This window comes from Pseudorca crassidens, chromosome 16 (assembly GCF_039906515.1).
Source record: "Pseudorca crassidens isolate mPseCra1 chromosome 16, mPseCra1.hap1, whole genome shotgun sequence".
NCBI classification, from domain to species: domain Eukaryota; kingdom Metazoa; phylum Chordata; class Mammalia; order Artiodactyla; family Delphinidae; genus Pseudorca; species Pseudorca crassidens.
In genome coordinates this window covers 61,056,993-61,068,608 of record NC_090311.1, presented here as the reverse complement: position 1 = coordinate 61,068,608, position 11,616 = coordinate 61,056,993, and positions in this window count along the sequence as shown.

Sequence of the window (11,616 nt, the reverse complement as noted above, 5' to 3'; positions counted from 1 at the left end):
TGGATTGGGTTGTTTTTTTGATACTGAGCTGCATGAGCTGCTTGTAAATTTTGGAGATTAATCCTTTGTCAGTTGCTTCATTTGCAAATATTTTCTCCCATTCTGAGGGTTGTCTTTTCATCTTGTTTATGGTTTCCTTTGCTGTACAAAAGCTTTTAAGTTTCATTAGGTCCCATTTGTTTATTTTTGTTTTTATTTCCATTTCTCTAGGAGGTGGGTCAAAAAGGATCTTGCTGTGATGTGTGTCATAAAGTGTTCTGCCTGTGTTTTCCTGTAGGAGTCTTATAGTGTCTGGCCTTACATTTAGGTCTTTAATCCATTTTGATTTTATTTTTGTGTATGGTGTTAGGGAGTGTTGTAATTTCATTCTTTTACATGTAGCTGTCCAGTTTTCCCAGCACCACTTATTGAAGAGGCTGTCTTTTCTCCATTGTATATTCTTGCCTCCTTTATCAAAGATAAGGTGACCATACGTGCATGGGTTTATCTCTGGGCTTTCTGTCCTGTTCCATTAATCTATATTTCTGTTTTTGTGCCAGTACCATACTGTCTTGATTACTGTAGCTTTGTAGTATAGTCTGAATTCAGGGAGCCTGATTCCTCCAGCTCCATTTTTCTTTCTCAAGATTGCTTTAGCTATTCAGGGTCTTTTGTGTTTCCATACAAATTGTGAAATTTTTTGTTCTAGTTCTGTGAAAAATGCCATTGGTAGTTTGATAGGGATTGCATTGAATCTGTAGATTGCTTTGGGTAGTATAGTCATTTTCAGTGTTGATTCTTCCAATCCAAGAACATGGTATATCTCTCCATCTGTTTGTATAATCTTTAATTTCTTTCAGCAGTGTCTCATAGTTTTCTGCATACAGGTCTTTTTCTCCTTAGGTAGGTTTATTCCTAGGTATTTTATTCTTTTTGTTGCTGTGGTAAACGGGAGTGTTTCCTTAATTTCTCTTTCAGATTTTTCATCATTAGTGTACAGGAATGCAAGAGATTTCTGTGCTTTAATTTTGTATCCTGCAACCTTACCAACTTCATTGATTAGTTCTAGTAGTTTCCTGGTAGCATCTTTAGGATTCTCTATGTATAGTATCATGTCATCTGCAAACAGTGACAGTTTTACTTCTTTTCTGTTTTGGATTCCTTTTATTTCTTTTTCTCTCTGATTGCTGTGGCTAAAACTTCCAAAACTATGTTGAATAATAGTGGTGAGAGTGGGCAACCTTGTCTTGTTCCTGATCTTAGAGAAAATGGTTACAGTTTTTCACCAGTGAGAATGATGTTGGCTGTGGGTTTGTCATATATGGCCTTTATTATGTTGAGGCAAGTTCCCTCTATGCCTACTTTCTGGAGGGTTTTTGTCATAAATCAGTGTTGAATTTTGTTGAAAGCTTTTTCTGCATCATATGGTTTTTATCCTTCAATTTGTTAATATGGTGCATCACATTGATTGATTTGCGTAATTGAAGAATCCTTGCATTCCGGGGATAAACCCCACTTGACCATGGTGTATGATCCTTTTAATGTGCTGTTGGATTCTGTTTGCTAGTATTTTGTTGAGGATTTTTGCATCTATGTTCATCAGTGATATTGGCCTGTAGTTTTATTTTTTTGTGACATCTTTGTCTGGCTTTGGTATCAGGGTGATGGTGGCCTCATAGAATGAATTTGGGAGTGTTCATCCCTCTGCTATATTTGGAAGAGTTTGAGGAGGATAGGTGTTAGCTCGTCTCTAAATGTTTGATAGAATTCACCTGTGAAGCCATCTGGTCCTGGCCTTTTGTTTGTTGGAAGATTTTTAATCACATGTTCAATTTCAGTGCTTGTGATTTGTCTGTTTATATTTTCTATTTCTTCCTGGTTCAGTCTTGGAAGGGTGTGCTTTTTTAAGAATTTGTCCATTTCTTCCAGGTTATCCATTTTATTGGCATATAGTTGTTTGTAGTAATCTCTCATGATCCTTTGTATTTCTGCAGTGTCAGTTGTTACTTCTCCTTTTTCATTTCTAATTCTGTTGATTTTGAGTCTTCTCCCTCTTTTTCTTGATGAGTTTGGCTAATGGTTTATCAATTTTGTTTATCTTCTCAAAGAACCAGCTGTTAGTTTCATTGATCTTTGCTGTTGTTTCCATCATTTCTTTTTCATTTATTTCTGATCTGATCTTTATGATTTCTTTCCTTCTGCTAACTTTGGGTTTTTCTTGTTCTTCTTTCTCTAATTGCTTTAGGTGTAAGGTTAGGTTGTTTATTTGAGATACTTCTTGTTTCTTGAAGTAGGATTGTATTGCTATAAACTTCCCTCTTAGAACTGCTTTTGCTGCATCCCATAGGTTTTGGGTTGTTGTGTTTTATTGTCATTTGTTTCTAGGTATTTTTTGATTTCTTCAGTGATCTCTTGGGTTATTTATTAGTGTATTGTTTAGCCTCCCTGTGTTTGTGTTTTTTACAGATTTTTTCCTGTAATTGATATCTAGTCTCATAGCATGTGATCAGAAAAGATATTTGATACAATTTCAATTTTCTTAAATTTACCAAGACTTGGCTTGTGACCCAAGATATGGTCTATCATAGAGAATGTTCCATGAGCACTTGAGAAGAAAGTGTATTCTGTTGTTTTTGGATGGAATGTCCTATAAATATCAATTAAGTCCATCTTGTTTAATGTATCATTTAAAGTTTGTGTTTCCTTATTTATTTTCATTTTGGATGGTCTGTCCATTGGTGTAAGTGGGGTGTTAAAGCCCCCTACTATGATTGTGTTACTGTCAATTTCCCCTTTTATGGCTGTTAGCCTTTGCCTTATGTATTGAGGTGCTCCTATGTTGGGTGCATAAATATTTACAATTGTTATATCTTCTTCTTGGATTGATCCCTTGATCATTATGTAGTGTCCATCTTTGTCTCCTGTAATAGTCTTTACTTTAAAGTCTATTTTGTCTGATATGAGAATTGCAACTCCAGCTTTCTTTTGATTTCCATTTGCATGGAATATCTTTTTCCATCCCCTTACTTTCAGTCTATATGTGTCCCTAGGTCTGAAGTGGGTCTCTTGTAGACAACATATATATGAGTCTTGTTTTTGTATCCATTCAGCCAGTCTATGTCTTTTGGTGGGAGCATTTAATCCATTTACATTTAAGGTAATTATTGATGTGTATGTTCCTATTACCATTTTCTTAATTGTTTTGGGTTTGTTTTTGTAGGTCTTTTCCTTCTCTTGTGTTTCCTGCCTAGAGAAGTTCCTTTAGCATTTGTTGTGAAGTTGGTTTGGTGTTGCTGAATTCTCTTAACTTTTGCTTGTCTGTAAAGGTTTTAATTTCTCTGTTGAATCTGAATGAGATCCTTGCTGGGTAGAGTAATCTTCGTTGTAGGTTTTTCCCTTTCATCACTTTAAATATGTCCTGCCACTCCCTTCTGGCTTGCAGAGTTTCTGCTGAAAGATCAGCTGTTAACCTTATGGGAATTTCTTTGTATGTTATTTGTTGCTTTTCCCTTGCTGCTTTTAATATTTTTTCTTTGTATTTTTTTTTTATTTTATTATTTTTTTTGCAGTACACAGGCCTCTCACTGTTGTGGCCTCTCCCATTGCGGAGCACAGGCTCCGGACGTGCAGGCTCAGCGGCCATGGCTCATGGGCCCAGCCGCTCCGCGGCATGTGGGATCTTCCCGGACCAGGGCATGAACCCGTGTCCCCTGCATCGGCAGGCAGACTCTCAACCACTGCACCACCAGGGAAGCCCTGTATTTAATTTTTGATAGTTTGATTAATATGTGTTTTGGAGTGTTTCTCTTTGGGTTTATCCTGTATGGGACTCTCTGCGCTTCCTGGACTTGATTGACTATTTCCTTTCCCGTTGTGGTTTTGATTTGCATTTCTCTAATGATTAGTGATGTTGAGCATCCTCTCATGTGTTTGTTGGCAATCTGTATATCTTTGGAGAAATGTCTATTTAGTGGTTTGGAAAATTTTTAAAGTCTTTATTGAATTTGTTGCAATATTGCTTCTGTTTTATGTTTTGGTTTTTTGGCCTTGAGGCATGTGGGCTCTTAGCTCCCTGACCAGGAATTGAACCCGCACCCACTGCATTGGTAGGCGAAGTCTTACCCACTGGACTGCCAGGGAACTCCCATCAGCTGTCTTCTTGAATGTTTTTCTGTCAGCAATTGGGAATGACCTTCCTGCTTTTCTCAAAATTCCACAAGTTAGGGGCCAGGAGGTCATTGCCAGAGCTCTCTGAGCTCCTGGAAATGATCAAGTTCAACTGCCTAATTTTACAGAAGGGAAAACTGGCCCAGAGAGGGATAAGAACTTCCCCATGGTCACACAGCAAGTCAGAGCCCATGCTACCTCTGGATCCCAGTCCCTGCTCCTCAGCCAGTGCTCTCAGTGTGTAAGCATTCATGGGACGTGTTCAGGAGTCAGTCATTTGAGCCTGTCATGGGCTAGGTGATGGGTGGGAGGAACAACAGATGTGAAGCCCTCAGCGTCCCTGTCTGCCTCTGAGAAGTTCAGAAGGGTGTTTCCCAGCTGGGGCTGAGGCTGAGGTCAGTTGAGAGCACTCACCTGAGACATAAGAAAATCATGCCAGCAGAAAGGGAAAGATGGGAGGGCTGGGATTGTGTGACTTTAGACCCAAGGCTGTCTTGCATGGTTGGGCTTAATCACTGGACAAGAATGCCATATCTAAGGGGGAGGGTGGTGCTATTCCTACACAGATTGTACGTTTATGTATTTACTATGAGATATTTCCAGCAGATGGCAGTAAAAGGTCTTGTTCTAATAACATCAACACATTGGTTTTAATTTTCCTATAGATGGAAATGTCTTTATTTATTTATTTATTATTTATTTTTGGCTGCATTGGGTCTTCATTGCTGCCCATGGGCTTTCTCTAGTCGCAGTGAGCGGGGGCTACTCTTTGTTGCGGTGTGCGGGCTTCTCCTTGTGGTGGATTCTCTTGTTGCAGAACACGGGCTCTAGGCATGCAGGCTTCAGTAGTTGTAGCACACAGGTTCAGTAGTTGTGGCTCATGAGCTCTAGAGCACAGGCTCAGTAGTTGTGGCACTCGGGCTTAGTTGTTCTACAGCATGTGGGATCTTCCCGGACCAGGGCTCAAACCCATGTCCCTTGCATTGGCAGGTGGATTCTTAACCACTGAGCCACCAGGCAAGTCCTGGAAATGTTTTGAGGGGATTTTTTTTTTTCTAATTTGCACAAAGATGTCATACGGCTGGCAGTGGCCCTGGTCCCCTCTACCCTGTAGACCTCAGGTCTCCCTGTGTGAGTTGAGTCTGGTCCCAGCCTTGTCCAGCATTCATTGCCTGCTCTGTGGGTAAATTTTGTGATCTCTAAAGTTTGGGGTAAGAGCACCCTCTGGCTTCTTAGTAGAGAGTCACAGCACATTAAAGGATCTGAGAAGGCCTGCGTGAAAAAGCTGGTCTCATAATCCAGGGCGTCCCCCAGGTATTTGGCCATGGGACCCTTTTTTATTTTTAAAATTTTTATTGGAGTATAGTTGATTTACAATGTTGTGTTAGTTTCAGGTGTCCAGCAAAGTGAATCAGTTATACATATACATATATCCACTCTTTTTTAGATTCTTTACCATATAGGCCCTTACAGATTATTGAGTAGAATTCCCTGAGCTATACAGTAGGTCCTTATTAGTTACCTATTATGGGATCCTTTTCTAAACTTTTCATGCCCTGAAGGGCCCTGCCAGCTCTGACTTCCAGGGACCTGTGGCTCTAGGGTGTATGCCAAGGATGACCTGGCTGTCCCACTGTGGGTAGGGAGCACCTGTGGGCTGGGTCCTCTGCAAGTTTATGGCCTAGTGGGGGAGGCGGGGGAGGCAAGGCACATACACATACATGCACACAGACCCACCACTAAGATAAGATTGTCATCATTTTCTGGGGACCCAGAGTACCTGGAGCCATCACATTTCATGAGTGTGTGTGTGTGTGTGTGTGTGTGTGTGTGTGTGTGTGTGTGTGTGTGTATGTAGGAAAGGAAAGGTGTAATAGCCTGAGGTGGGGCAGCAGCCCAGGGAGGGGGTGGGCAAGGTCAGGTAGAGGGAAGTTGTTTCGTACAGGTAGCCCCCATAGGCAGGTAGATTATCTAGGGTACCCCCAGGAGTCAAGGGTACCCATTTAAAACTCCTCACCCTCTGCCCACCACCTAAGTAGGAGGGCCTTCTTTGCCACCTGCTCCTTGGTGGGGTGCAAAGAGTTCCAGCCTGGGAAGCAGGAGACCTGGGCTCTAGTCCTGATGCTGTGGGGGTCACTATCCCTCGCCAAGCCTCAGTTTCCCCATCCATAAAATGGAGGCCTTTGACCTGCTCCTCTGTAAGTTTTCTCTGGCTGCTGTAGTGCTGTAATTTGAGGCTGGGGGTCCTCGTTCTAGGCAGGGGTGTGACAGCCCCACGCGTTGGACCCTCCTCTGTCACTGTCCCAGGGTGGATGATGGAAAACCAGGAGCAGGCAGAAGATGGGCTAGTTCCACCCCTGTGACCGGGTAGCTGCCCAGTGAGATGCCCTAGAGCAGAGCAGTGAGGTGACAAGGCTGCCACACATGCCAGCCAGCCTGGCACAGCCTGCAATCTTCAGGCCACCCGCTGTTGCCCCTGAAGGGTTGCTGGGTGTGGACGGGCCACGGGCTGCCCCTTCCTCCACTAGGGGCCAGAAGGAGAAAAACTCCATTCCAACCCCAGCCAACGCCTTGAGATCAGACTCAGGAAGACCTCGTCCACTGCCGTTCAGCAAATTTTCGAAATTTTGCCCATTTTAATTCAAAATATGATAATGCTTATGGTTTAAAAATTAAAGTACAAAAGAATAGGGGAAAAGTAGATCCTCTTCCTCCTGTCTCACCCCCTTCCCTCCCGCCCTCCCCAGTCCCCGGTCCTCCCCCATGGACGCAATTGCTACTTTGCTTATATATCGCCTCAGGAAGATCTATGCATATACAAACATACATTTGTTCATGTAAATATTTAAATAGAATGGGTTTGATTCAGGAGTCTCAAGCCCTTAAGGTATAAACATGAAATAGTTTTATTTTTCCAATAACTGCTCAGATACTCATTTTGTTGACACCATCTTTCCCCGCTGGATAGCAGCCTCCCTTAATGATGTCTCCATGGAGGTCCCTAACTTTTCTCTCCCTTGCTGTTGTTAAGACAGATTCATTTTTGTTGCTAAGGCTCCACCCATCCATCTTGGAACTCCAACCTCATCTTTAACGAAGGCCCTGCTAGCGCCCTCTACAGGCCACTGGGGGCTGCGCTGCCTGTTCTCCACGCCTCCCCCTTGACCTCCCCTTGCATCCCCATTCACTGCCTCAGCCAACAACTCCCTGCTCCCAACAGCGGGATGTCTTTCGCCCTCCCGACCTCCTCCCTCGTCACTTCGTCAGAAAAGCTGCCCTCAAGCAAGCTGTCGCCTGCACCAGGTGCAAGCATCTCACACCAAGGCCCTGGCCGTCTCTGAACTGGGCTCTTGGAGAGTTTAAGGACTGTTCTCAACAGGTTGCCGTTTCTAACCATAATCCCTGCCCTGGATCAACATTGCAGGGACAGGAGGCGCTTGAGATTAGGAACCACCAGGCCCTGATATTTCAAAACACAAACTGGTGGGGCAGGGAGCGGCCCCCATGCTGCTGCCCATCTCACTCGGCACAGTGCCCGTCACTGCTGGGTGCCAGGTCCAGGCAGCACACACTGCTCTCGGAGCCACGGCCTAGGGGGAGACGGGGAAACCAATGGGCAAGGGGACCACGGACGCTCAGAGAGGCTCCAACTAAGCCTGGGGTCCACAAAGACTTTCTGGAACTAAGATGTTTTAGAATGCTGGGGCTGGTTTCCCTCAGACAGTTTTGCAATTATGCGTCTTGTGGAAGATGCTTTTAGGCAAAAGTCAGCAGCAATTTTCTTTCATGAAACTTCTTACAAAGAGAAGATGCTGTTGTCCTTTCAGCAGCTGGTGGGCCAGATATGAAGGCTGCTGTCTGCTGGAGGTGCCGAAGTGGCCTCAGGGCCCTATTTGGGTGCGTTTATGAGTGTGAGGGGTGTGTGCTGGTGTCCTCTTAATGACCCTAACCTGGGAGATGGGGGGTGGGTGGGTGCAGGGACAGGGGTGGCACCAGCAAGTCTGCGCTATTCCAGCAGCCCCCGAGGGGCTGGCCCAGCCCAGGCCTCCCTGTGGGGGATTTGAATCTGCCCATTCCAGTTCCTCGGCCTAAGAAGCTTCCTCAAGGAGAGGGTCTGGATAACTGGAAATTCAGTCAATATTTATTGATCTAATCCATAGACCTGCACAGCACAGGGAGTGCAGCGGGAAGTGAACCAGACCTGGACTCAGCCCTCAAGCCACTCGGCAGAATAAAAAGTGAATTCTCGTAGTGGGTACACCAGGACCGAGCAGCAGCCAGCCTGAGAGGGACACCAGCGGAGCACGAGGGAGCTCGAGGAAGGGAGGGGTCCCCCCGCTGGCCCGCCTTGAAAGGTGTGGAATCTCGGCAGGTGGAGATGGGGTGGAGTGCTGGATGCAAGGGACCACCAGGTGGCAGGGATGGCGTGATGACAAGTGGGGAGGCGAGAAAGCCCATAGTGGAGCAAAGGGCTCCTGGAGTCAGAGAAGGGGCAGGGTCAGTCTGGGAAGGACAGAGGGGCCGTGCTGACCCACCTGCCACAGGGGCATGGCTCCCCATAAGGCCCCCCACTCGAGGTTCACCCACGGATCTGCTCCCTGAGGCCAGGGGTCAAAAAGAAACGTCTGCAGGATCCATGCTGCTCGGTCACGTGAACAAGAGAAGCAGCCTTATGAACACTTCACGAAGAGGTGTGCCCTCTCGGCTGTTTCTTGAAACACAGGCTGTCTCAGCATATACTGCCCACTTTCCACTGTTGTTAGCAGACGGGTCTCAAGGAAACAGGAGGGTAAGTGTTCTGTTAAATGGCCTCTCTCATTTGGCCTCAGCGCAACAGGGAGGTGATAGGGGAAAGTGGCGACTGTGGCTCACCCGAGACCCCACAGCCCACCGGAAAGGGAGGCCCTCACTACTGGCTCAAACGGTGGCTGCCAGGCAGGAGTGAGTACCCAGGGCTGCTCCAAGCTCCTGCTCTTAGAAACCAGAAACCAGGATTAGGATTTGTATGGGAAATCACTCCATTTGTAATTTTGGGCTCAAATTTCTTTAAATACTGGGTAGGCCAAACAAGGCCCACCCAGTCTGTGACCTGCTAGGTAGTGGGAGCTGCGGAGGGGTTTTGAAGCAGAGGAGGGTAAGGCTCAGAAGCCCTGCTCTGGTTCAGGGCTCTGCTGCCTGGGACAGGGTCCCGAGCCCCTGGCCCTCTCTGCAGACTGCCAAGAGGCCCCTGTCTGGGCGTTGCTTTCCCCGAGCTGCATCCGAAGGACAGTGGCACCTGCCCCAGCCCCCCTCCTGCATCCCTCCATGGGATGGCAGCCTCGGCTCGTCCTTTTCCCAGGAGCCTCTCCTCTGCCTGATGAAACCCAGGGCAGGGCTAAGCTACCAGCCCTCAGGTCCCAGCGATTCCCCTATGACCAGGAGCTCAGGGACAGATGCCCTGCACTCACACCGGTAAATGCTGTGATAACCCAAGGGGGTTACACTGGGCAGGGCAGCCCCTGAGGACTGCAGGGGCTCGTTGGGATCCATTTCACAGACTTCTAGGATGGCAGAGGTGGGGGTCCTTGGCCAGTATCTAATCCACCCTCACCTGATGCCAGAATTCCCTTCACAATGGCCCACACATGGGCTTGACCAATCTGCTTGAATACTTGCAGAGTTAGGGAACTCATCACGTATGAACAGTAATAATAACAGCTGACATTTGAGTGCTTGTTTTCACTGTAGGGGCTGATTTTAGGAACCAACAGGAATAAGTCTAAGGCTTCCAGTCCCTGAAAGCTTATCAAATATTTGAAAACAGCTCTCATGGTCCACCCTGGAGCCATTTCTCCCCCATCCACTACTGCAAAGGTCACAGGTTCCAGCTCGTGTCACTAGTAATGTCCCATTTCTTAATCCGGGTGCTGGTGGCATGGATGCATCCATTGTGTAATCATTCATAAACTCTACACTTATGATTTGTACACTAGGCTATATGTAGGTTATACTTGCATCAGAAAACGTCAAACAAGAAAACAAAAGAAACAGTGGAAAGAATGCATTAGGGAGTGTGAGGTTGAAGGTGTAAGAAAGAGAAGGATCGATGGATCCTGAAAGGCTCCCGAGCTGGTGGGAGGGCGGGGGTTGGGATCTGGAGCCGGAGGGGGAGCAGACCCAGGACAGAGAGGGCAACTTTCCTGTTGTAAGTGGAAAGATAGACAGAAAAGCAGGAGCAGATGGGAGCATATTCGGTGCTGAGAAATGAGGAAGGTCCTCCCTGGTGGCTTCTGTTTTCTCTGCCAAGTAGGAGGCAGGAGGCAAGGCCATCTCAGGATGGGGTGTGTCCGGGTGTTTGAGGTGAGTGGAGAAGGAAGGTGGCAGCCCTTCCTGCGGAGAGCAGGAACGAAGACGCGTCATGGGACTGCCGGTGTCCTGGAAGCCCATCCCAGGTTGGTGACATGAATTTAGAGTGGAGCCACTGGCCTGCTGGGGACTTTGTCCAGCAAGGCTCTTCTGCTCAGGTGTAGGTGGGTTCACCTGCGGTTTGACCGGCAGTGCCACTGGGAGACGAGGGGCATGGGAGTTGAGGGTATTGCCAAGATGTTACCGAAATGATGGACCATGGGATCTAAGCTGGCTCTGGCTGGAAGGAAAATGCCCAATGCAGGGAGGGGAGACAGATGGGGTTGGGGGCTGGAGCCTCCAGGAGGTCCAGAACATTCCCCAGAGGGAGCAGTTGAGCAAAGCAGAGGAGAGGTGGTTTGAGCCAGAGAGGTGGTAAGGACTTGAACCAGTGATGTGGGAGCAGAGAGTTATGGGTCAGCAGTTATGGACGATTCCTTATCTCTCAGGAGCCACGTGCCCTGCTTGGGGGCCCAGGAAACCCTAGAAAGCAGGAAATGCACGGAGCCAGCCCAGCCTGGGAGCATGGCAGTGACGGGGAAAGGCCACGAGATGGCAGCACCAGCCTGATGAAGCCTCAGCCTCCCCCGGTGGCCTTCCTGCTGCGCAGGCTCTTCTTATTGCTTAATCGCCTACAGGTTTTAAGGCTTTGGGTGAAATGAGGAGTTTATGTGAGCCTTCCCCCGTCCCCACTCCCAACCTCCTTTCATGGAACCCCTGACTGAGTTCTGGAGGCAGAAAGGCGTTGTTTTGAATCTTGGCTCTGTCGCTTATCAGCTGCGTGACTCCAAACAAGGTACTAACCTCTCAGTAGCCCAGGTTCTTCATACGTAAAAAGAGGCTAACCAGAGTACCGACCTCACGGGGTTGTGTGTTAGGCTCAAGGAGATGGTCGCTGGGGGGAGGGGGAGGGCAGCCAGAGCTTTTTGAGAGCAGTTGTTACTAATTGCAGGGCCCCCCTCTGGGCCTCATAGAAGGCTGTTAGGCTGGGATGATCAGAGGAGGGAACCCAGACTTGTCTTCCTAGGGATGCCTAAACGGCATCCAAGCCCAGGGCCATCTGGCTCCAGTTCTGTCCACCACACC